General features: G+C 41.9%; 2 long non-coding RNA genes across 2 annotated transcripts in view; both read right to left on the bottom strand.

The window, feature by feature from the left end:
- LOC117504894 overlaps positions 1-27357 on the bottom strand; it is a 797517-nt gene that overhangs the window by 583784 nt on the left and 186376 nt on the right. The window lies entirely within an intron of this gene.
- Positions 18268-27357, bottom strand: part of LOC117504911 — an 84270-nt gene continuing 75180 nt past the window's right edge. The window contains exons 2-3 of the long non-coding RNA XR_004558970.1: positions 25411-25562; positions 18268-18437 (exon numbers count right to left, since the gene is read on the bottom strand). This is a non-coding gene — a long non-coding RNA (uncharacterized LOC117504911). The remainder of the gene's footprint in view (positions 18438-25410; positions 25563-27357) is intronic.

The raw sequence follows: 27357 nt of genomic DNA, 5'->3' as shown, positions 1-27357 counted from the left end.
CAACATTTATTTATAAAGCGCTTTACAGCACCGACTGGTGTCCAAAGTGCTTAACATTAAAAACACAAATTTACAAAATAAAATTTTAAAACACATAAAAAAAGAACATAAAAATAACAGAACATGTCACCTCCCCACTAAGTGTTAAAAGCCAGTTTAAATAAATAAGTCTTTAACTTAGATTTAAAAAGTGCTAGGTCAGGAATAGTACGTAACTCAAGAGGTAGCTCATTCCACAGCCTGGGGCCAGCTACCGCGAAAGCATGATCACCCCAGCGTTTATATCTTGACCTTGGAACATCTAAGTAAAGCTGGCCAGACGCCCTTAATGTCCTACTGTAGGTGCGCAAAGTTAAAATTTCAGACAAGTAGGGAGGTGCAAGGCCATAAATAGCTTTAAAAACAAACATTAAAATTTTAAAATCAATTCTAAAACGAACTGGAAGCCAGTGGAGTGAGTATAGGATGGGCGCAATATGCTCACGTCTAGAAGTGTTTGTCAGAGCAGCAGCATTCTGCACCAACTGGAGACGCGCAAGAGACGACTGATTAATGCCCGCATAAAGTGCATTACAATAATCAAGTCTGGAGCTGATGAAAGCATGAATGGCCGTCTCAAGATCACGTCTACTGAGAAAGTGCTTTATTTTAGCCAAGAGGCGAAGTTGGAAAAAACTAGCTTTGACAACAGAATTTATCTGTTGATCGAACCTTAAACAGCACAGGAACATTCAGGAGCAGAGAAACAGCCAAAATTCACAGAAAAATCCTACAACAATAAAATGCAGCAGCCAATCACATCTTCTGTTCACACCGAGCAACGACAAAGACAACAGTTGATCTCACGTAGCCTAGCAGTGGGTGATGTAGCCTCAAAATTAGCCATTAGACTCTATAACTCCTCCCCCTGACACTCATTAACATAACAGCTGTCCCCTCTGTGTCTCATCAGTCCTTCTTTTTATGCTCCTCAAATGTCCTATAATAACATGTCTGCAGCTGCTCACATGTCCAAGAACTTTTCCACTCTCAGAATGTGCAATAAATCATTTGTATGTGTGATATTATCAACACTATCAGGAGCCATAATTCACCCTCAGTGTTAAAGAGGTTTTTAAAGTTGGCTGGAAAGATCTTCAATTTTATTTTCTTCTAATATGGTTATTGTGGGCAGTGTGGGGGTTAGTGTGCTCAAAGTTCAGCAGTTTGGAGTCATGATGTTGATTCATGACCTTCAGATTTTATGAATTATGTGCATAGTTTCCTTTTTGTGGATATAAAATTAGGAAAAACTGTAATCAATAGTATTGATTGATCGGCTTCATCAGTCCATCACCAAGCTGAACTGTCCATTTATCATCAGTTTGTCTTTATTTTTGCTGATATTTGGTGTTCAGTCTATAATCAGAACTCCAACACAAACTAACAGTTATCATTTGGATGTGGTGGAGTTGGTCTGAAATAAAGTTTAGTGGACAAACCTGCTCTGGATCAGAGAACTTCAGGACTGAAAACAGCTTCCAGCACGTTGACTAGTTTCTTCTCTTCTTTAAATCCACTCGTTTCTTCTTGCTGCTCTGCGATCTGTTTGTTTCTACCAACTCAAATATCTCAGCATTAGCAGCAGTTAGCCGCTGTTTAAACAACCTTCTCAGCTCTTCCACCTTTTCACACTAACTTCACCTTTTCTTCTTCTTCCAGTTTACTGTCAACCTTTGTGCTTCTGGAGCTCTTCAAAAAACATATTCGAGGATCACAGAGTGAAGTTTGATCTGTTCAGAGAAGAGATTCCAGCGTCTCCAGCTAACTAGCTTTAGCCTCACCCGCCAAAAGGAAAGTTCTTCTTCGTTGGATTCTTCTTCTTCTTGCCCTGTATGAATGATCACGTGTCTGTTCAGGGCATCCTTTAATCCAAATCTTTGACCACACTCAGAACAGACAAATGCTTTTTGCCTTTTGTTTTTCATTTATCTTTGATTTATTTTTAATAGAATGCAGTGGGCCCCAGAACCTGGGGTCTAAAGTTGCACCCTAGGCTCTATACTTATCCTAACCATAGCAGGCATTGTATCAGAGGGCTCTCTTCAAGATGGTGATTGTTCCCTTAATTGCAGACAACTGCACCTCATGTGCACTTGGGTGACCGGGGATTGCCTCAAGGGATTTCTTCAGGCTCTTCTTCATCAGGCCTGTTGCTCCCACCACAACTGGGATGATATTGATGTCTTTCAATGACCATGTTGTTCTTAGGTCATTTTTCAGGTCTTGGTATTTCAAGATCTTTCCCCTTTCAGCTCGATTCAGACCGTAGTCACTGGGGAATGTCACATCGATGATTTTGGCTGTTTTCTCTTGCTTGTTCCAGATGACAATATCAGGTTTGATTGCACCTCCTTCAATGTGTCTTCCTGCTGGGATCTCTTTGTCGTAGAAGATCGTTACTTTTCCGTTGGATGAGACTGGTGCTGGCTCGTGCTCCCAGACATGTTCTTTGACTTCAATCTCCAGTTCCTTGCAGATCTTTCAGTGGAGATATTGACAGATCTTGTGTATGAATTATCATGTGTGTGTTCAGGGCGCTCTTTCGTCCAAACCTTTGTTCACACTCAGAACAGACAAATGCTTTTTGTCTTTTTTTTTCATTTGCCTTGAATTTCCTTCTACTAGAGTGCAGTGGGCCCCAGACACGGGGTCTAAAGCTGCACCCTTAACATTACTGGCTTTGTATCCGAGGGCTCTCTTCAAGATGGTGACCTTTCCTCTCCTCAAATACTGCCTTTGATCTCCTGCCCCACTTCTCAAGTTTGAGTAAGCGAAGCAGTGAGAGATCTTTTTCTTCTCCCCAATGGACCAATTTACAATGATGCAGTTTCACTGGATTCTTTTAGCCCTTTGATGGTGTTGTTGCTGGGGTCCAGGATCAGAACTATCTGGTGGATGACACCGCTGATCTGGTGGATGACCCAGCTGAGTGCTGCTACAGAGATGTCTCCCCGCAGCACTGGGAGAAGTTGCACCCTTTTCTTCATACGCCCTGGTGCCTAGGCGCTTTGTGGAGGTTTTAGCTGGGGTTTGTTTCTTTTGAAACATCCTCATACCAAGATCTCTCTTGGCAAAGCCCTTCACAGTGGGACCGAGGACACTCGAGGCTTGTGTCCATATGAATTATCTTGTGTCTGTTCAGGGTGCCTTTTAGTCCAAACCTTTTACCACACTCAGAACAGACAAATGCTTTTTGCCTTTTGTTTTTTCATTTATCTTTGATGTTTTTTTAGTAGAATGCAATGGGCCCCAAACCTGGGGTCTAAAGTTGCATCCTAGGTTCTATAGTTATCTTAACCAGATCTGGCATTGTATCCAAGGGCTCTCTTCAAGATGGTGATCGTTCCCTTAATCGCAGACAGCTGCACCTCATGTGCACTTGGGTGACCGGGGATTGCCTCAAGGTATTTCTTCAGGTTCTTCTTCATTAGGCCTGTTGCTCCTACCACAACTGGAATGATATCGATGTCTTTCAATGACCATGTTGTTCTTAGGTCATTTTTTAGGTCTTGGTATTTTGAGATCTTTCCCCTTTCAGCTCGATTCAGGCCGTAGTCATTGGGGACTGTCACATCAATGATTTTGGCTGTTTTCTCTTGCTTGTTCCAGATGACAATATCAGGTTTGATTGCACCTCCTTCTATGTGTCTTCCTGCTGGGATCTCTTTGTCGTAGAAGATCGTTATTTTTCCATTGGATGAGACTGGTGTTGGCTCGTGCTCCCAGACATGTTCTTTGACTTCCAACTCCAGTTCCTTGCAGATCTTCCAGTGGAGATATTGACAGATCTTGTTATGTCTGGATGTATAATGCCCATCTGCCATGAGGATCTGGCATGCTGATGTTAGATGGTTTACACTCTCAACAGCTGTATGACAGAATCGGCATTTATCATTTTGTGAGATCCCTGCCATTTTTTTGAAGCCATTAGTTAGAAGTCCCTGATCTTGTGCTCCAATCAGAATTCTTTCTCCATCAAATCCAAGTTTTCCATTTTTTAGCCACTGCATTGATCCAACTTTGTCGATGTATTCCTTTTCGAGTTCTTCTTGGAAACGTCCGGCTCTTTTGTGTTGTTTCCATCTTTCCACTCGATGTTTTCCTTCTTTTTTGCAGTATTGTTCTCTGGTCTGTCTTGCAAGTTTTGTTGCAGGCGTGAGACTGTTGCTTTTTCTCTCTTGTAGAAGTTCTCCGCCAAAGTTTTTTGCCAGTTTAGTGATTGAGGTCCGTTCACTTATGGCCTCGTGGTGTTGTGTGACCGTTTTTATGATTTCTTCTTCAGAGCTCTTTAAGTACTGGCCAATACTTATTATCGATGCTCTGTAGGCCTGGTTGATTTCAGTAAGACCCATACCGCCTTCTCTGCGAGGTAGGTATATTCTGTCCATGCACTGATTTCTGTATGTGATTTTGTGGAGGGTGAGCATTTTTCTGGTTTTTGTGTCCAATTTGTTAAGTTTGTATTGTGGCCAGTTCACTATGCCAAATCCATAGGTCACCACTGGTATTGCAAACTGGTTTATGGCTGTGATTTTATTTTTTGGTGTCAGTTGTGTTTTGCAGATCTTTTTTAAGCGGTTTAGGTATTCTTTTGTTGTTTTTGTTCTCATTTTCTTGTGTTCAATTGAATTACTTTGTTCAATTCCCAAGTATTTGTATGTGGAGTCTGCAGCCAGGTCTGCAATGTAGCTCCCTTCATCCAATTGTATGTTTTCGTTTTTTGTCTTTTTTCCTTTTGTCATTGTGCATTTTGAGCATTTATCCAGTCCAAATTCCATGCCAATGTCTTTTGAGAACTTATGGGCAGTTTCCACGAGTTGAGTGAGTCCGTTTTTTGTGTTGGCATAGATTTTCAAATCATCCATGAACAACAGATGGTTCACAAGTTTTTGGTTTTCCTTTCCTTTGTCTTTACTTAAGTCATATCCAATGTCTTGCTCCTTCAGGATCTTGCTGAGTGGGTCCATGATTAAGCAGAATAAGAGAGGTGAAAGGCTGTCTCCTTGAAGTATCCCTCTCTGAACTCGTACGTCTGGGATTGTTATTTGTCCCTCTGTGTGATTGAGGGTGATGGTGGTGTTCCAATTGTTCATTTGTGCTTTCAGGAAGGTTCTTATTTTCTCATTGATGTTGTATAGTTCTAAGCACCTCAAGATCCAGGAGTGTGGTACACTGTCAAATGCCTTTTTGTAATCAATCCAAGCCATGCTGAGGTTCCTCTGCCTTGTTTTGCAGTCCTCCAGGATAGCTTTGTCTGTCAGTAACTGGTCTTTAGCTCCTAATCTTCTTTTGGAACATCCTTTCTGTTCATTTTCCAGGTAGCCACCATTGTCAAGATGTTCATAAATGGCATCAGCTATGAATCCTGTCAGCCATTTGTATGTTGTTGTTAGGCAGCAGATGGGTCTGTACTTGTTGGGAAGCTGTGTTTCCTTGGTCTTTGGAATTAGGCTTGTGTTCCCTGTCGTTAGCCAGTCTGGTGTGTCCTCTTCTCCGTTCAATATTTTTGTGAAAGCCACAGCATAATGTTGGTGTAATGCTGTCAGTCTTTTCAGCCAAAAATTTGGGATTTTGTCGATGCCAGGTGCCTTGAAGTTACTGTATTCACTCATTTTCTTTCTGATCTCTTCTTCATTGATTACAATTGCTGGCATTTGTTGTTTGTCTTTGTTTTTCTGTTGTATTTTTTTAATCCACTCAGCCTCTTGGTGTTGTTTTGGGTCTTCAAAGAGTGGTCTCCAAAATTTTTCAATTTCCTTTCTCTCAGGTGGTTGTTGTACTTCTATTGTGTCATTTGCCAGCTTTCTGTACACTAGTCTGGGGTTTGTTGCAAATAGTTTGTTTATCTGTTTTGCTTGTATTTTCTTGTCTTTATTCCTAATTTGTGCTGCAAAAGCTTTTACTAAGGCTTGATGTTCAGCCAGCCTTCCACCTAGAAGTTTGTCTTCAACATTGTATTTTCTTTTAATGCGATTTATTTTTTTTAGAAGATTCTTTTTGTGGTTCTTGTTTCCCAAAAATGTGGCCATTTGGGAGATCTCTGCTCTTAGGCAGCTGATTTTTTGTTGTAATTTCTTTTTCCATCGTGGCATGATATTCTTTTTCTTATTTGTGGTACTGTTTCTCTCCAAATCTTGTGGGGCTAATTTACTTTGTATGTACCATGCCGCTCCATAATTTACAGAGTTTAACTCTGTCAATGTGGCTCCTCTTGGGACCAGTTTGGTCAGTCCTATGTTAACTTTTTGAAGGATATTTTTGAATTTTTTATTCTCTTTTAGTTTAGTCAGCTTTGGGCGTTCTTTCATGTCCATTTTTCTTGTTTCTTCAATCTTATTTGCCAATTCCTCTTCTAGTTCCTGCTGTTCTGGGTCTGTGTGCACCTGTGAATTATTTTGTAGATGAGCTGGTGAGTTGTTCGCTTTTTCGGTGGGCAATGAGTTGTTCATTTTTTCGTGAGGCAGTAAATGGTTTGGTTTTTCGTGAGGCAGTGAGTGGTTCGGTTTTTCGGGAGGCAGTGAGTGGTTCGGTTTTTCGGGAGGCAGTGAGTGGTTCGGTTTTTCGGGAGGCAGTGAGTGGTTCGGTTTTTCGGGAGGCAGTGAGTGGTTCGGTTTTTCGGGAGGCAGTGAGTTGTTCGGTTTTTCGGGAGGCAGTGAGTGGTTCGGTTTTTCGGGAGGCAGTGAGTGGTTCGGTTTTTCGGGAGGCAGTGAGTGGTTCGGTTTTTCGGGAGGCAGTGAGTGGTTCGGTTTTTCGGGAGGCAGTGAGTGGTTCGGTTTTTCGGGAGGCAGTGAGTGGTTCGGTTTTTCGGGAGGCAGTGAGTGGTTCGGTTTTTCGGGAGGCAGTGAGTGGTTCGGTTTTTCGGGAGGCAGTGAGTGGTTCGGTTTTTCGGGATGCATTGAGTTGTTCGGTTTTTCGGGAGGCATTGAGTTGTTCGGTTTTTCGGGAGGCATTGAGTTGTTCGGTTTTTCGGGAGGCATTGAGTTGTTCGGTTTTTCGGGAGGCATTGAGTTGTTCGGTTTTTCGGGAGGCATTGAGTTGTTCGGTTTTTGGGGAGGCAGTAAATGGTTTGGTTTTTCGGGAGGCGGTGAATGGTTCGTTTTTTCGGGGGGTAGTGAGTTGCTCGTTTTTTGGGGGGGCAATGACTTGTTCATTTTTTCGGGAGGCAATAAATGGTTCGGTTTTTCGGGAGGCAGTGGATGGTTTGTTTTTTCGGGGATAAACTTTTTTTGAGGGCAATCATTTTTTGGTGGTGTAATGGGTTGCGTCAGAGGGCAGATGCCTTCTCTTATCATTTTCTCAACCTCCTGTTGCATTGTTTTTATTTCATTATCTGAGAAATGTTTTTGTTTGATAAAGTTTGATTTTTGGGTTGTGAGATTCTTACAAGTGATGTCTTTCTTACTTGGGCAGTGGTGGTGGAATATTTTTTGCCATTCTTTGGATGTCTTTGTCTGATTTTTGGGGTATTTTATTTTGGCATATTCTTTTGCCCACAACAGTATCCATTCTTCCTCCCTCTTCCACTGACTCCTTTTAAACTGTAGTTGCTTCCCTTTATCCAGCAACTGATAGTCTTTTATCGCTTCCTTTTGGGCTTCTTCTTTTATTTTTTTTATTTCCTCAGTCGTCAGATATTTTGCGATCTGTGAGGCAATCGATTCTAGTTTTGCGGTAGTTGTGGCTTCTTTCTTTTGTGTAGGTAAATCCGCTTCTTTTATGCGTTCCTCAAATACTGCTTTTTTCTTTCTGCCCCACTTCTCATGCCTTGAGTAAGTGAAGCAGTGAAAGATCTTTTTTTTCTTTTCAATGGTCCAATTAACTGTGGTGTAGTTTCGCTTGTTTCTTTTGGCCCATTGATGCTGTTGTTGCTGGAGTCCAGGATCAGAACTATGCTGATCTGGTGGATTATCCAGCTGAGTGTTCTTCTGTTTAGTTCCAGAACTGTCTGAACTCCTGCCACTGGTATCTGGTTGTAAATGACTGTTTGGACCTGAGTTGCTGGCTGGTTGTGGTCCTCCATCGTCCTCTCCATCAGCTTCTGCTGTCAGTGTTCTGTGTACAGATGAGCTGCTGGCTACAGGCTCAGCCTCTGTGCTCTCATCACTTCGGCTTTGATGAAGCTGTGGCGATGAATTATGAATTATCATGTGTGTTGTCAGGTGGCCCTTTCGTCCAAATCTTCGACCACACTCAGAACAGACAAATGTTTTTTGTCCTGTCTGAATTCTAATGTGTTTGTTCAGAGTGTTCTTTTTCTGTACTTTACTCCCATCAGAACAGATAAATGGTTTTCCGCTTGCTTGCCTCTCCTTTTGTTGCTCTAAGTTGTTCATGTGACCAGATGCTTTTCCATATTTAGAGCCTTTAAATTGTTTTTCATCATTGTTGTCCGAACGAACAATATTGGTATTTTTCCGACAGTTAAAACTTGACTGAAGTTCTCTGGTCTGTTTCCAGTCATAACTGTCATCAGTCTCACTTCCAGAACTGTCTGAACTCCCGCCACTGGTATCCGGTTGTAAATGACTGTTTGGACCTGAGTTGCTGGCTGGTTGTGGTCCTCCATCATCCTCTGCATCAGCTTCTGTTGTCAGTGTTCTGTGTACAGATGAGCTGCTGGCTACAGGCTCAGCCTCTGTGCTCTCATCACTTTGGCTTTGATGAAGCTGTGATAACTCTAGTTTTTCATCATCATTTTCACTCTTCACAGGGACGGCAGTGAAACCAGACCTGGTGAGATCTGCCTCCTCCAGCTGCTGAAACTGCTCTCCCTGCTGAGTTATCCACAGCTTCTCTTCTTCTTTAATGTCCTCCTGGTCAACACTCAGATTCCATTCCTGGTATTCAGGGAGAATTTCTTCTTTAACCACCAACGACGGCTGCATGTCTGATCACTGGCGGCCAACAGCAGAGACAAAAAGACGCAGACGACCGTCCAAAAGACAAAAGTCCACCAGATGTGTTCAGACTCAGCATTAGCAGCAGTTAGCTGCTGTTTCAACAACCTTCTCAGCTCTTCAACCTTTTCACACTAACTTCACCTTTTATTCTTCTTGCGATTTACTGTCGACCTTTGTGCTTCTGGAGCTTTTCGAAAAACATTTGAGGATCAGAGTGAAGTTTGATCTGTTCAGAGAAGTTTCCAGCGTCTCCAGCTAACTAGCTTTAGCTTTCGGCGCTGAGAGTAAAGTTCTTCTTCATTGCATTATACGAACTTTTTGTCCTGTATGAATGATCATGTGTCTGTTCAGGGAGCCTTTTTCTCCAAATCTTAAACCACACTCAGAACAGACAAATGCTTTTTGTCCTGTATGAATTATCATGTGTGTTTTCAGGTGGCCCTTTCGTCCAAATTTTTGACCACACTCAGAACAGTCAAATGTTTTTTGTCTTGTCTGAATTCTAATGTCTTTGATCAGAGTGCCCTTCCGTTTCTGTCCTTTACTCCCATCAGAACAGATAAATGGTTTTCTTCTTGCTTTCTTCCCCTTTTGTTGCTCTGAGTTGTTCATGTGACCAGATGCTTTTTCATATTTAGAGCCTTTAAAGTGTTTTTCATCAGTGTTGTCTGAATGAACAATATTGGTATTTTTCTGACAGTTAAAACTTGACTGAAGTTCTCTGGTCTGTTTCCAGTCATCACTATCATCAGTCTCAGTTCCAGAACTGTCTGAACTCCTGCCACTGGTATCTGGTTGTAAATGACTGTTTGGACCTGAGTTGCTGGCTGGTTGTGGTCCTCCATCGTCCTCTCCATCAGCTTCTGCTGTCAGTGTTCTGTGTACAGATGAGCTGCTGGCTACAGGCTCAGCCTCTGTGCTCTCATCACTTCGGCTTTGATGAAGCTGTGATGACTCTGGATTTTCATCATCATTTTCACTCTTCACAGGGACGGCAGTGAAACCAAACTTGGTGAGATCTGCCTCCTCCAGCTGCTGAAGCTGCTCTCCCTGCTGACTTATCCACAGCTTCTCTTCTTCTTTAATGTCCTCCTGGTCAACACTCAGATTCCATTCCTGGTGTTCAGGGAGAGTTTCTTCTTTAATCACCAACAACGGCTGCATTTCTGCTAAGAAACAAATTAACAATAAATGTCTGAACAACACTCTTTAAAATAAAATATCAGTGGTGAGTTTGACCTGATGACAGTAAGTTATTGCACTGATGGAAATGATTAAGTAGAAATGTACATCAGCATTTGTTTTAAATTTCACAAATTATATTTCACGCCCTTGTCTTCCACAATTGACTATTGCAGTGTTTTATTTTCTGGATTTCTATAAAATAGTGTAGGATGTCAACAGATGGTACAGAATTACTGTTGCTCGAGTTTTGATGAAAACCAGGAGGTCTGATCACAGACATTCTGGCTTCCCTTCACCGACTCGAGGACTAGATTTCAAGAATTTATTAGACATTTCAGGCTTTAAACGGTCATGAACTCAACTACCTTGCTGAACTTGTTCAGCCTTATGTGCCTCCTCGTGCCCTGTGGTCCTTGGATGCAGACTTGCTCTGTGTCTCAAAGGTTAAAAAGAAGTCAGCAGGCTTCAGAGCCTTTTTTTTTTTCTCCATGGTCGTATCTTGTGGAATAGGCTGCCTGTTGGCATTTGAAATGTGACTTTAAGACTATTTTTAAAACATATTTTAAAACACACATAGTTGTAACCACATCGCCCAAGTCCTCTACGCTCTGAATGGGCATCCAGTTCGGACTAGGATTGATTTTAAAATTCTTATCTTTGTTTTTAAAGCTCTGAATGGTTTGGCTCCATCATACTTAGCCGAGCTGCTGACACATCAGGACCAAAGCAGAGTTTTGAGATCTTCTAACCAGTGTGCACTAGTGGTTATGCGGCCTTGATACTGCCAGTTTGGAGGCCGGGCTTTCTCTGTGGCCACACCCAGACAGTGGAACAAGCTCCCACCCCCCGATATCCGCACTACCACTGACCTGAATCTTTTAAAATCTCGTTTCTGTATGAAAATGTTCCTTTTCATCTCACACATGGACGAGTCATCAGCGATCGATACACGGATGTTATGTGCAGCTCATCTGAGTTTTAGTTATTGATCCGTTCAGACGTCATCAGCGTTTGGATTCGTTCACATTTTTTAACAGTTTCAAAAGGTTCTGATGAAGCACCAGCTGCAGGAACGAAGCTGGACAACGGTTAAACCGTGTTAATGTAAGTCCTGATTTCTTGTCTCGTTTGGCTTCGTGTCCTTCGTTAGTGCCGTGTGACTGGGGCTTTAGGTTATTCTCTTGTTTTTATCTGACTGTGAAGCACTTTGGTCACCCTCTGGGCTGTGGAAAGGGTTATACGTATAAATAAACTTTGATTGATTGATTGACAAGCACAGACCACCGTCTGACCACAGCTCAAAGCAGCCGCCTCAGCAATGGAGGCCTTGAACATGGACCACTCTGCTTCGATGTCCCTGACTGCCCTCAGGAACTGGGAGAGGTTTCTTCAGACTTGAAGGCCATGAATAAATATGTAAACCAATCATGTAAACATGTAAATACAGTGGGTAGAAACCTGTGTGACTCCTGTGTGCAACCAGCACACACTCACTCACTCTTCACAGAATCTATGACATATAAAGTGACATAATACTTGCAATCAAAGTTCTCAAAAACAAAGAAATTATGAAAAAAAATTCTTGAAATCATTTAAACCCTTGGTAGCACATCTGGGATAAATTGAATCATGGATGGCTATGGATGGTTATTGATACAAATGGATTCTTAATTGTCTTCCACAGAATGATGTCCCCCCACCACACACACACACACAAAATGACTAATCCATGACCACCATGTCATATCTCATCTCATATTATGTAACAAACGTATTACTATGTATCATCTCTACCAATTCCAAGGCTCAAGCCAGCAACCATTCCATGGATTCTTGTCCTTATCACACTTTTTCAAACCATCTTTCTCATCATCTTCGCTCTGTCTGATGTTGCTCTGTGACACAGACATGCTGCAAAATTCTTCTTTTAAAAACTTGAAAGTTCTAAAGGTTTGCGATGTCCACATGCTACATTTAGCTAAGCTTCACACAGAAGCCACACAGTGTCACCACAGCAACCAACCAGTCCCGCTTTACGACAGCTGTCGTAACAGCCAGGCTTTGAGAGGCATTTTTCCTCCGCGAATCCGAGGAAATTGATATGTATCTGTAACACACAGATCAGTGTCCGCGGACTTATAAAACTTGCATGATGTAAAAAAAGAACGCTCTGCGATAAGCATTTTAAAAACTCAGTAACGATCACGATTAAAAAGTACAAGACTAACACCACCACCACCCCCCCACAATGAAATCCGCGGAAACCTGCAGATCTGCGGAGTTTTCATAGCCCTGAAAACAGGTATCGGTGTGTTCAAATCAATAAGCCAGAATTTTCAGAATTTTTGAAGATTACATGTGGTGTACCTCAAGGTTCAGTGCTTGGTCCATTGCTGTTTCTTTTATACATTAATGACAATTAATGATCTGTCGTTTATAAGTCTCTGAATTGTTTTTATTTGCAGATGATGACTGTGTTCTGTAATGGGGATCATTTGGGTCAGCTTTTGGACATGGTGGGGAAGGAATTACAGAAATTTTAAAAATGGTTTGATTAAAAAAAAAAAAAAAAAAAAAAATCACATCATCTTGGTAAAACAAGGTGTATTATATTTGGAAATAAGCCCAGGAATTCAAGTAGGAGCTTTACAATACATTAGAGCCCGACCAATATATTGACCGGCCAATATTATCGGCCGGTATAAGCCCTTTTCAAAGTACTCACTATTGGCCGAAATTTTGCCGACAGAACGCTGATTTAATTTCATTGTTTATCTTCAAAGGTTTGTGCTTTGCTTGTTCTGCTTATTTTTTTCTTTTATTGTGAGGAGTAAATTTTACTGATGTAAAAGGGGGTAGGCGTATATAAGCTTTTCCTTCTACCTACAACCTTTCCGTTACTTCAATTGACGGACAAATCAGTTTTGTTTTGTTTTATTTTGTATTGACGTTTCTTTTCTTTGTACCGAAATTACCTCATATATTCATAATTTGAGGCCATATCAAAACTATAACCAGAAGCACAGTATGGTCCTGCCTTGTTCAGTCCCTATTATGATGAGTTTTATAAATTATAAAAAAAAAAAAATCTGTTAAACATCAACAGAAGTTTGTTTTGTTTACCCTAATCACAGGGATATAATTGAATAATATACACTGAACAAAATATTAACATTTCTGTTTTTGCTCCCATTTTTCATGAGCGAAACTCAAAGATCTAAAACATTTATAAATTACAAAAGACCTATTTCTCGCAAATATTGTTCACAAATCTGTCTGAATCTGTGTTAGTGAGCACTTCTCCTTTGCTGAGATAATGCAGCCCACCTCCAAGGTGTGGCATATCAAGATGCTGATTAGTAAGTAAGTCCCTTCGGCTGCTCCCTTGTTTGCACTCGGGGTCGCCGCTGCAGATCCAAGGTGGATCTGTATGCTGAATTGGCACAGGTTTTACGCCGGATGCCCTTCCTGACGCAACTCCACATTACATGGAGAAATGTTTGTTGCACAGGTGTGCCTTAGGCTGGCCCCAATAAAAGGCCATTCTGAAATGTTCAGTCTGATGACACAGTGCAATGCAACAGACATCGCAGGTTTTGAGGGACCATGCTAACTGCAGGAATGTCCACCAGAGCTGTTGCCCGTGAAGTGAATGTTCATTCCTCTAGCATAAGCTGTCTCCAAAGGCACTTCAGAGAATTTGGCAGTACAGCCAACCGGTCTCACGATTGCAGACCATGTGTAACCACACCAGCAATTCATGTTGATTTGAATTAATATTGCAGTGATAAAAAAAATTCTGGGGGCAAAGATAATTATTCTTCATCTGCTCATAACCAGAGCTGCTCTTACCCGTGTACAACAGGTTACTGATGTTGACCTTTTTGTGCCAAGTGTTGCATTAAAATAAACCAAACCACTACTTGCCAAAATATACAAATCACTACAACTAGAAACCTTTCAGTTACCTTTGCTCATTTCTAAATTAAAAGTCCCTGCTGATCTTGGACAAAGGGAGACGAAACACTGAGGGTGGTGATGTCACTTTCCTTCAGGAACAGATTATCCAGCGATTTTACAGAATATGGAGAAATTTTACATGCATCTTTCATCAAAATCCTTCTCACCCGGTTGTGTAAGTATTGACAGAATCACTGGAGGAATACCAGAGGAGTTAAATATTTGACTGTTACAACATGTTATAAAGTATCAGTAACACAAACAGCATCCAGCCCTTTACCTCTTTTGTTCTCTTCTTTTAAATGGCACATTTCTTCTTCCTGGTCTGTGATCATTCCTTCAGCAGGTGTTCGCTGTAGTTTCAACATGTCCCTCAGCTGCTGGACTCCAGACATGTTTGTAGAAAGACATTAAAACACAAAAAAGAAAGAGTCAACAACCAAGTGGAGGAAAGACTAAAAACAGGGTGATTTAATCATCTGCTGCTGCTCTACTGCCCAATCACTGGTGTGAGACAACACTGAAATCCTTAAGAAAGAGACTCCAACCCTGATCCCAGAGATCACCTGACATCCACATTTTCCTTACGTACCTGCTGCAACCAGCTGATTAGCGACACAGAGAGAGAGATGATATTAATGTCCATAAGATGTTTGCTTAAATCAAACCAAGACAGTGTTAAAATAAAACGAAATGTTCTGAACTTACATGGTAAGTGATCAGGAAAAGAAATGAAGACAATGAGACGTTGTACCCATTTTGTGGCAAAGCAAAGAGATGTAGAAAGTTTGATTTTATAGTCACCATGTCCAGGGATGAAAGTAGTGAAAAATGAAAAAAGCTGAAACAAAAAATTACTCGGGGACATGTCCACCCCCCAGAAAAAGTTTGAATTGTAGAAGCTCTAAGATGCAATCTGGTGCTATTCCAGATAAATAAATTACAGTGAGTGCAGCTCCCATTTTGGTGAGCAAAAAGAAACATCTTTCCTTCTTCAAAATCACTGGTCTCGCATTTTTCTCACAAGAACTAACAAATATATCTTTTCAACATGAAGTAACAAAAACTAATCATACCTGTAAAGTAATGAACTACCACTTGACTTTTAACTGTACTACATAAATATACTTCAATCTACTTCTAAATTTTTAGACCTGTTATTTTTACATATACGATCGGTTTGGTCACCTCTGGTCTTGTCTTTACGTCTTTGAAAAGTGGATGAACACCATACGATGTCAGATTGCCAACACATTATACATATATACCCCCTCATTTTTTTCCTCAGTGGTGTTGTGAATGTGATATGTTGATAATTGTTAATTTGCTGATCTACTTTATCCACCACAGAACTCTGGTCAGAGAGCAGACATGGACACACAGGAACAGTTCAGAGCCTTTATATGCAGATTTGTTGGCTAACAGATGAACTTGAATGGCTCAGTTTAACATGCAGGGAGCACAGGAGTTGGAATGAAACATCCATAAACCACTGAATGGTCTGAATTAATAGTTTGGATGAATTAATGGTTTCTGCAAGACAGAAACACAAATAAAAAAACTGTGATTTTCGTTCCAAATCGTAAACACATGGTGCTTATTAATACTGAGCAGCGCAAGGATGTTAACAGACGGGCGTGACGTCAGAGTCGTAGTCCATCCGACTCAGTTTCCGCCATGACCGCAAACAGGAAGTTAAAACAGGAAGCACACAAGAAGCATGATGGGAGAAACCGAGGTGCACCATGGGAGAACACTGTTACCTGGTTACTGCTGTCACTGCGGCGGTCGTCCTGTCAGACACCAGTGAAAGGCTAGCGTCAGAATACACTGAGCGAGCCGCATTACGGCTTCCATCAACAAAGTAGTTCGGAAAAATTAATTAATATATTCCGTTTGTGTACTAATTAAAAGGCAGGAAACGCATACAAATGGCGTTAACTGGTTACCGCCTTTGCTGCATTTGTTTTGCGCTGGTCACGCCGGACCGCATTAAGTGAAGCGTCGCTCTCCACTCTGAGCTGAAAGGAAAAAAAACTGCCATCAGAATCTTTCATTATAATCCAGTTACTTCTGTATCGCGTAGATGCAGAAATGTACGGTTTGTGTATGGTAAAGGGTTCGTGTTTCCAAAATGCCGTTTGCTCGGCGAGAGCAGGGGGAGGGAGCTTCACTCATTTTCACAATGAAAAGTTAATAGTTTTCATTGGAACTTTTTCGAAACTACAAACTGTTTACAAGCCTCAGTGTAACAGGTAAGTGGGGAAAAGTGTTTGTAATTGCAATTTAATATGCTGTCAGTAGTGTTGGGCTGAAAAGATCAATTCCCATTTTTTTTTTTTTTTTTTTTTTTATCGATTTTAAATCCCACAGATCGATTCATACATCCAAAGTTCCATTACATACACACACACACACACACACACACACACACACACACACACTCAACAAAAATATAAACGCAACACTTTTGGTTTTGCTCCCATTTTGTATGAGATGAACTCAAAGATCTAAAACCTTTTCCACATACACAATATCACCATTTCCCTCAAATATTGTTCACAAACCAGTCTAAATCTGTGATAGTGAGCACTTCTCCTTTGCTGAGATAATCCATCCCACCTCACAGGTGTGCCATATCAAGATGCTGATTAGACACCATGATTAGTGCACAGGTGTGCCTTAGACTGCCCACAATAAAAGGCCACTCTGAAAGGTGCAGTTTTGTTTTATTGGGGGGGATACCAGTCAGTATCTGGTGTGACCACCATTTGTCTCATGCAGTGCAACACATCTCCTTCGCATAGAGTTGATCAGGTTGTCAATTGTGGCCTGTGGAATGTTGGTCCACTCCTCTTCAATGGCTGTGCGAAGTTGCTGGATATTGGCAGGAACTGGTACACGCTGTCGTATACGCCGGTCCAGAGCATCCCAAACATGCTCAATGGGTGACATGTCCGGTGAGTATGCCGGGTTAGGGTTAGAGGGTTACATTTTCAGCTTCCAAGAATTGTGTACAGATCCTTGCAACATGGGGCCGTGCATTATCCTGCTGCAACATGAGGTGATGTTCTTGGATGTATGGCACAACAATGGGCCTCAGGATCTTGTCACGGTATCTCTGTGCATTCAAAATGCCATCAACAAAATGCACCTGTGTTCTTCGGCCATAACAGACGCCTGCCCATACCATAACCCCACCGCCACCATGGGCCACTCGATCCACAACATTGACATCAGAAAACCGCTCACCCACACGACGCCACACACGCTGTCTGCCATCTGCCCTGAACAGTGTGAACCAGGATTCATCCGTGAAGAGAACACCTCTCCAACGTGCCAAACGCCAGCGAATGTGAGCATTTGCCCACTCAAGTCGGTTACGACGACAAACTGGAGTCAGGTCGAGACCCCGATGAGGACGACAAGCATGCAGATGAGCTTCCCTGAGACGGTTTCTGACCATTTCTGCAGAAATTCTTTGGTTATGCAAACCAATTGTTTCAGCAGCTGTCCGAGTGGCTGGTCTCAGATGATCTTGGAGGTGAACATGCTGGATGTGGAGGTCCTGGGCTGGTGTGGTTACACGTGGTCTGCGGTTGTGAGGCTGGTTGGATGTACTGGCAGATTCTCTGAAACGCCTTTGGAGACGGCTTATGGTAGAGAAATGAACATTCAATACACGAGCAACAGCTCTGGTTAACATTCCTGCTGTCAGCATGTCAATTGCACGCTCCTTCAAATCTTGCGACATCTGTGGCATTGTGCTGTGTGATAAAACTGCACCTTTCAGAGTGGCCTTTTATTGTGGGCAGTCTAAGGCACACCTGTGCACTAATCATGGTGTCTAATCAGCATCTTGATATGGCACACGTGTGAGGTGGGATGGATTATCTCAGCAAAGGAGAAGTGCTCACTATCACAGATTTAGACTGGTTTGTGAACAATATTTGAGGGAAATGGTGATATTGTGTATGTGCAAAAAGTTTTAGATCTTTGAGTTCATCTCATACAAAATGGGAGCAAAACCAAAAGTGTTGCGTTTATATTTTTGTTGAGTGTATATATGCATTTCATACCAGCGTTGGAACAGCGTCGCTGAAAAATGACGCTGCAGTTGGTCCGTTGCGGTGTTTTCGTGGGTGTGAAAATGATCATTTCTCTACATTGATTGTATTGGTTCTGATTTCGAAGCAGGTCCACAATTTATTCATCAACCTCTGTCAAAGCTATTTAAAGGTGTCAATCATGATGACCTGGACTCTTGTCTGTTGCTGGCAAGAAAAAAGAAAAGTCTGCCATTTAATTCACACAATGGTGTTTTTTTTTTTTGCGTTCATTCCTCATAACCTGCTGTTTTGAAACACAAGGTTCGGTCAGATCGGCACACAGAAATGATCACACAGACTGCATTTTGCTAGAATAAAAAGGCGTATATTTATTCCCCACAAAAGCAGTTACATCAAACACAAGTGGTTGCAGCGCATTTTTCTCTTACCGTGACGCCTTTAAGGTGGAGAGCCAACACCTTCAGCAGAGTGCGCCTGTCAACCGGCTGGGCGTTCGTACGTTAACCCGCAGCAGACTCTGTTGAAGCATGGTTCTACTCCCTCTTTTCTAGTGTGTCCGCGAAGGGAGGGTGAGCGGCCAACTCAACCTCCCTGGCGCACATAATTTCTTTAATCAACAGGCATCTGAAAGTTACAAAGACATAATAAAAGCAGTTCTTCACTCCCAGTTCAGAACGATCCCAGCATGCTTCACTCCCAGTCGTTAGTGGCTACGAAAACAAAGTCGTGCTATCAGTGTAATAATCATCCAGCTCTTCACTCCCAGTTCAGACTGACCCCAGAGTGCTAAAACAAAATTAAACAACAAATACATTCTCAGGGTTACGTTAAGACAGGTGCAAAACAGCACAATAACATTTATTATACATTCCACTCTTGGTGTTTTGCACCAGTCAATTTATGTAACCAGCAACAGATTCGGGTAAGGCTGGGCTCCAGCCTATTCCAACGATGATGTCCTGCCATAGCATTTCCCACATTTCTTCTAGTGATTCACAAACAAAATTTTGAGTAATATAGTCGTGATTATACCTGTCCCAAACAATATACTCATATACAAAACCCGATGTTGTGGGGTCTAATGTAACATTATATTGGTTTACTCCAAAAGGATCATGAATTAACAGTGTCAATTTCATCGCATTCGTTGAAATATTACCCATTCCACCTCTCGCCTTAAACGTATAACATAGATACATGTAAAAGTGTTCTATAATTAATAGTATCAAAGGTGGCACTAAGGTACTCCTGGCAGTGACAGACATCCCTGAAAAGATATCCCACCAATGATGTGCTGATGCTTGCTGTACTAATTTTGCCACATGTTTTACCTGGTCACTAGCTATCAATGTAGACACCATGAGACTGGAGATGTTGGACGTAAGTGACTCTATTAATTGCTGAATTTCCGTAGATTGTTCCAATGCGCATTTGAAACGCTCCAGGGAAAGACTCCATGGGGAATGCAATACATCCCACTGTACCAAAGTCAGCCGACTCGATACAGAATAATTAGTCAAACGATACGTCCGGTTTCCCCAATGCCATAAGTGCACATTGTTCAGGCAGCCAGTAAACGGAACCGAAGGTACTTGTGAATTATTTTTCATTGTTGCAACACACAGAGCATGTGGGCCGATCTGCCACAACATTTCTCTTGGTGTTTCCCTAGTCCAGTCACAAAGTACAACCTCTGAGTCGGTTAGACATGGATTGGCATATCCCGTTTGCAGCACACAGGCCATACCTTTATCTGTTTTGTCACACATTTTGGTATCAAAAGTCGTATTAGTTTTTGGTTCTAACCACTCTCCATCCATATGCAAGAACCAATAACCATTAGCCGTTATCACAGGTAACACTTGATATTTACAAACAACCTTTGGTTGTGTCACATTGTACTGGGTCCAATACCCAGTACATACTGTTTCATTACATTGTGTATATTCTGGATGTAGCTTTAACCATAAGGTGTTGCTAATGTTCCAAATCCTTCTCCAATCATGATAGCTCCCCGTTGTAACTATACGCTGAATGCCAATTGCCATTTGAAATTCTTTTGCCACAAATTAGTCCTACCAATGCTGTGGGCATCCACTCTCCAACCTGATGAACTACTTGGGACGAGTATTTCCCAGTGTTTGATAACATTGTTCTGGTTACCTCATTATCTACTGTATTCGACACCCCCAGGACAGTTCCTGTTCCTCCTAATAGAGTGTCATACCACGCCCTTTGACGTCTTATGTTCACTCTAGCATTAAGAGTGACATTACATCCCATCGGAGTTCTTCCATCCTGTTTGGAACAATGGTATCTCTTCAAGTTCGTTTCCTTCCATCATCCCCAGCAGCTGGAGACCATGGCACCACCTACAAGGAGGAGTATGACCCAGCAGCCGACACCTCCAATCCCGGGGCTTCCACTGGTTGCCATAGCGACGCCCGCCTCTTGTGGTCCTCGATCGCCCGATCAGCAACTCCCAGCAGGGCATCAATCCGAGCCTAGACAACACAAGTGTAACTACGGGTAGAATGACAACGATTAGTCTTCTCTTACATAACACTTTGATACAGGCACATTTACCCATTTTTCTTCACCCTGATAGAGTATACTAACAGTTGCATCATTCCCTTGAGCTATAATTTCTGCCGCCTTAGGCGGTCCGTTAGGTTGTTTCACCCAAACTTTGGCACCTGCTTGATCTGAGGCCTGTAATTGAGCAATTTTGTCCCCTTTGTTCAATATCAGGGGTTGTTCTCCAAACAATCTACAAACCACTCCAATCTCACCTTGATAATCTGCATCTATCACTCCGGCTTGAATAGTTAGCCCTTTGAGTGATAGACCACTACGTGGCAGGACATGCCCATATGTGCCCTTCGGACACTGTAGGCCTAGTCCTGTTTTTACCACTTGAATTTGGTCAGGTACCAATGTGACAGTAGTCAATGTTCTTAAGTCTAGTCCTGCTGAGCCTGGAGTTGCTCTGACAGGTAGTTCCGCTTGTGGATCAATTTTCCACATTTTGATGCTTTCTGTAGTATGCTCTATCATTTCTCCTGAAATCATTCTTATCAAGGGTGTGGATCCCGACCCTAAAGGTCGATTGTTCAGCTGATCCACAGCAGTAGTCAAGTCCTGTTTCCAATGTCGCATAGTGCGATCTTTTGACAGCTTCCGTAGGGTCTCTTTAAGAAGCCCGTTCATTCGCTCTATTAACCCCGCCGCTTGCGGGTAATAGGGAATATGATAAATCCATTCAACATGATGTTCTTGGGCCCACTCTTTCACTTTATTTCCTGTAAAATGAGTACTGGCAAACCATAATACTGCTGTATTATTTTCAAACACTTAAGTGTGGCCATTTGATTTGCAAATTTACATGGATGCACTACCAAGACCCCAGAAAATGTATCTACAGCAGTGCATGCATGTCTACATCCCTTAGACATGGGCAGTGGTCCAATAAAATCTAACTGCCAAATTTGACCAGGACTTTTTCCACGATTTAACTGCCCATGCAAATGTTGAGGAACACCCTTCCGGTGGTGTTGACATTGTTCACACTCAGTGATTGCTGTTTTCACATCATCCAATTTTAGATCAATACCTCGATCTCTGGCCCATTTTAGGGTACCTTGAACCCCCCAATGTCCTGCTTTGACATGAGCCCATCTAGCCAATCCTGGGCTGAATTGTCTTAATTCAATCATTAGTCTTGTCCATTAGTGTGTGCATCTACATGCATCACAGTAATAGGAATTGTTTTAGCCTTTTCCCAAATGTCTTCCCACAATTCTCTTCCCCAAACTTCTTTAGAATGTATTTTCCAATTAATGGCATGCCATGTAGGCATCCAGGTAAGTAGTCCTTGGGTCACTGACCATGAATCTGTATAAATATGGAGGCCCTGTGGTCCTCCCTGCATGACCACCATATGCACGGCCTTCAACTCCGCCCACTGACTGCTTTTTCCTTCTCCTAATTCTTCCAGAGACTGACCTAATTGTGGATTAAAAGCTCCTGCTTTCCATCGCCTTTTTCCTGCTTGATATTGACAGGAACCATCAGTGAACCATGCTCGACTTTTCTCATCATCTGACAAATCATCCCACCTTTTTCCTGCTTTAACAGGAGATTCCTCCAATGGTTGAACTTCAAAAGGTTCCTCATCTTCCTCAGGAGCATCAGCTACTTGTTCATGCAGCAATGACACCCCTTTTTCACCTGGTTTTACACGCTCTGACACATACCATTTCCATTTTATCACACTAGCCTCCTGAGCTGTCCCTATTCGGTGAGTGGTGGGATTACTCATCACCCATGAGAGAATAGGTATCTGTGTCCTCATCATTACTTCATGTCCCACCGTTTGTGATTCAGTTTCAATCAACGCCCAATAGCATGCTAAAAGCTGTTTTTCAAAAGGTGTATAACGCATACCTGCGTCCGGGAGTTTTCTCGACCAGAATCCTAAAGGTTTTCGTATCCTGTTTTGTTTTTGCCATAAGCTCCAATTAGCATAATCATTTAGAGCAGACACTTGAAGTTCTACTGGTCCTGATTGCATTTTTCCTAAGGACACAGCTTGTTGTATGGCTTCCTTTGCCATATCAAATGAGCATTGTTGTTCCTCTCCCCATACAAACTCTTCTTTTTTTCTAGTGCATCGATATAAAGGCTGCAAAATCTGTCCTAAATGTGGAATATGATGTCTCCAAAATCCAAATAAACCAATATATCGTTGTGCATCTGTCTTACTGTGAGGTACTGGAAAGTTAGCTATTCTCTCTTTAGCTTTTTGTGTGATTTCCCTCTCTCCTTTATTCCAAACTATTCCTAAGAATTTCACTGTTTGAGCTGGTCCCTGAATCTTTGCTGGATTAATTTCCAAGCCAAATGATTTCATATGAGTCACTAATTTCGGTAGATATTCCACTACTTCTGCTTCTGTATCTCCTTGAAGCATAATGTCATCAATGTAATGTGAGATCATCATTCTCATTGGAACCTGGAACTGTTCCAAATGCTCCGCCACCACTCTATGACAAATAGTGGGACTGTGTAAATATCCTTGTGGCAATCTTGTGAATGTATATTGCCATCCTTCCCACGTAAATGCAAACTGTTCCATCCTATCCTCTGGGATTGGTATGGTAAAGAATGCATTGGCCAAATCTATAACAGCATACCACGTACCACTATGATGTTGCACTCGTTCAATTATACTCACAGCATCAGGTACAGCTGAAGTCAAAGCCGGTGTATGTTTATTTAGACCTCTAAAGTCTACAGTCATTCTCCATGTACCATCCGATTTACGGACTGGCCACAATGGATTATTCCATTTTGTTGTCACTGGTTTCAAAACTCCTGCCTCCAAGTAGTCTTTTATGGTTGCAGTAATTTCTGCTTGTCCTCCAGGAATACGATATTGTTTCTGATTAATCACACATGTAGCCTCTGGAATGGGAAAAGGTTTCATTTTTACTTTTCCCACCAGAATCATTCTTACGTTTGCTATCCCAAATTGAAATTTAACCTGTTCTAAATGCAAAGTCATTCCAGCTAAAATATCCATGCCAATTATCCATTCATTAATTGGAGTCACTATTACAGTGTACACTTTAATTGGCATATTTCCAATTTTAAGCGGTATCGATATATTTTTTCCATACACCAATTGTCCACCTAATCCAGTTAAGGGAACTATAGGTCCCTTCATTTTCTCTGGATTTCCATGAATCAATGAGGCCTCCGCTCCTGTGTCCACTAAAGCCGAGGTGACTTGAACTGATTTTTTCCAAAATATTTCCAATCACACATGGGGTCTAATATCACTTGTGAACCATTGTTTTAATTCTCGGCGGGCCACAAGAGTTTGACCATCATCCTAATCTTCCTCGTAAGGGTCAAAGCTCCAAGAACGCCTTTCTTTATTTTTCCCCTTCTTTTTGTCTTTCTTTCCTTTCCGGAATGCAGCTATTTGCACCAGATCATCATCAAAGTCCTCCTCCTCCTCCTCCTGTAGGGGAGGGGCACTAGGTTTCACTCCTTTCTTTTCTCCGTGCACAATTTCTTTCAACAATGAGGCCAATTCAAACATATCAGGGCGCATCCCTGACACACAAGTCACTTTCAATCCTTTTTGTTTACATTTTTCAGCCAAGAAGGAAGTTGGTACACCGTCTATTTCTTCGGCTTGAATTTCCAATTGCTTCACTTGTTGTTCTAATCTTGTCACCTTTTGTGATTTAGCACATTCTGATGAGCGGACTGTATCTAAAGTTAAAACCCGCTCTTTCCAGGCTTCTGCACAAATCCACATCATTTCATGAATACCTCCCAACGGAGCTTTCTCTTTAACCTCCACCCGTTTTAACATTTCACATAAAACTGGCGGAGTCGCGGTGGGAATCGCTCCAGTCCACGGCCCAGGGCGTCCCCCACGTCGCCGTAGAAGCTGGCCTATTTCCTTAAAAGTGATCCCATCCCACCCCGGGACCACTTCTTCCTGCTGAGATGCCACCTCCGCATCTCTCTTTCCCAATCTAAAGCAAGACTCCTGCTGAGATGCCACCTCCGCATCTCTCTTTCCCAATCTAAAGCAAGACATTTCTGTGTGTAGTCTGAGCGTAACCGTATCCTGCCGACAACGCCAAAAATGTTTTGAAACACAAGGTTCGGTCAGATCGGCACACAGAAATGATCACACAGACTGCATTTTGCTAGAATAAAAAGGCGTATATTTATTCCCCACAAAAGCAGTTACATCAAACACAAGTGGTTGCAGCGCATTTTTCTCTTACCGTGACGCCTTTAAGGTGGAGAGCCAACACCTTCAGCAGAGTGCGCCTGTCAACCGGCTGGGCGTTCGTACGTTAACCCGCAGCAGACTCTGTTGAAGCATGGTTCTACTCCCTCTTTTCTAGTGTGTCCGCGAAGGGAGGGTGAGCGGCCAACTCAACCTCCCTGGCGCACATAATTTCTTTAATCAACAGGCATCTGAAAGTTACAAAGACATAATAAAAGCAGTTCTTCACTCCCAGTTCAGAACGATCCCAGCATGCTTCACTCCCAGTCGTTAGTGGCTACGAAAACAAAGTCGTGCTATCAGTGTAATAATCATCCAGCTCTTCACTCCCAGTTCAGACTGACCCCAGAGTGCTAAAACAAAATTAAACAACAAATACATTCTCAGGGTTACGTTAAGACAGGTGCAAAACAGCACAATAACATTTATTATACACCTGCCTTTTCTGTGGGAGAGAGTGCGAAGGTTCTGTGGTGTGGACTGACTTTCAGCCATGCAGCAAGTGCTGGTGGAAACGACTGACTGAACCGCCAGTCAGTCTGCGTGGCCGTGGGAGAAGTTCTCCTGCAGCGTACCGCACAACCAGCACTGTAGGGGAGACCGAGAAAATCTTAAAATTTATAACTCTGAAACACTGTTGCCTGCATTTTGAGGTCCACATTTTGTGAAGTAAAGCCATAGTTTGTTTGTTTTTTTTAATCTTTGTTACAGCCTTACTTTAAACCCAAAAGAAACAAGGCATCAGGCCAAAACATGGAAGCCTGTCGAAATGTACCTGTGTCAGGTACTTCTGGCTGCCATTCAGCCTGTTTGTAAAATAAAAATATTACTCCATCATTCTGGGCAGGGGATTGGTCCGTGCCATCAGTCTTATAGCCATCATTACTAACTACCAATGTTTCATTAATTTGCTGTCAAATGTCAATATACTAGTATTAATGTTGCATAACTAGATAATTAGATAACAGCTCCAAAACAATTTTAAAACACTAACCCAAATCGATATCAGATCAAATTGAAATAATCAATTCTGAGCCTTAAGAATCAAATCGATTTTTGAAATTTGAATTGATACCCAGCTATAGTTGTCAGTGCCGCAGAAGTCAGGAGAATAAATATCTTTTAGTGTGTAAACATCACTTTTTTAATGAAATTATTAACCCCTGAAGAAAATTATTAAAATAATATTGCCCAATTGAATCTTCAATTTTTTGCAATATGTCAAACAAACAACTTCAATATTTTTCCATAGAGAAAAATGCTGCTCGGTCAAAGGATTTGCCTCCATTATATTACAGTAACACCAGAGAAACACTAATAACTGTTGGCTGAACTTATTTAAAATAATATCAAAACAAACCACATAGCGGCTAGTTAGCTTAGCCCTTAGCCAATAATGCCAAATAACTTAAAACATCCCCACTCGGCAGGAATCAATATCAACACCACGCAACATCCATCCCCGATAAAACAGAAAACCCTCTGCAAATAAGTAACTCACCCTGTTCACGAAGGAATTCTACTTTAAAAGCAGCGTTGTTGGAGTCAAAAATAAAAACTGGTCCTAACGCGACCGAAGCTAACAGCGCATTGGGGCTGTCCAAATCGATGCCTGACCTAAATAACAACTAATACAACTAAAGGGAATTTACAACACAATTATCTAAAAAATGATCCAGGCGACTGGCAAAAAAAAAAAAAAGAAGCTAAAATCCCCCCAAAAGCAGCGATTTTTCATCCCTGCATCTCTGTACATAAAGTTGTAAATAAACGCAGTGCTACTCAACTGAACAAACTTGTTATGCAATTTTTTTCTTCTGTCTTTCAGCTGTTCCCGTTAGGGGTCGCCACAGCAGATCAATCGTTGCCATCTCACCCTGTCCTCTGTATCTTCCTCTGTCACACCAACTACCTGCATGTCCTCCCTCAGCACATCCATAAACCTCCTCTTTGTCCTCCTTCTTCTCCTCCTGCCTGGTGGCTCCATCCTCAGCATCCTTCTCCCTATATACCCTGGGTCTCTCCTCTGCACATGTCCAAACCATCTCAATCTCGCCTCTGACTTTGTCTCCAAACGTCCCACCTGAGCTGTCCCTCTGATATGTTCATTCCTAATCTTGTCCATTCTTGTCACTCATAATTTTTTTAAATACAGTTGTTAGTATTTGTATGTATTTATGACTCAAACAGCATCATCTTGCAGAATATCAGTGAAGAAGCATACTGTTGCCTCCGTTACAATTCCACCATGACGGCACCAACTGGACTAAATTTCCAACTATTCCATCACAAACCGACTTAGTAAGAGTTACCGAGAGGAATTCAGATACCAGAAACTAACATTTTATAAGCCATATACAGTGAGGAAAATATGTATTTGAGA

The sequence above is a fragment of the Thalassophryne amazonica genome, chromosome 23, assembly GCF_902500255.1.
Source record: "Thalassophryne amazonica chromosome 23, fThaAma1.1, whole genome shotgun sequence".
In the NCBI taxonomy this organism is placed as follows: Eukaryota; Metazoa; Chordata; class Actinopteri; order Batrachoidiformes; family Batrachoididae; genus Thalassophryne; species Thalassophryne amazonica.
The sequence above is the reverse complement of the archived record's forward strand: the minus strand, read 5'-3'. Positions and strand labels throughout refer to the sequence as shown.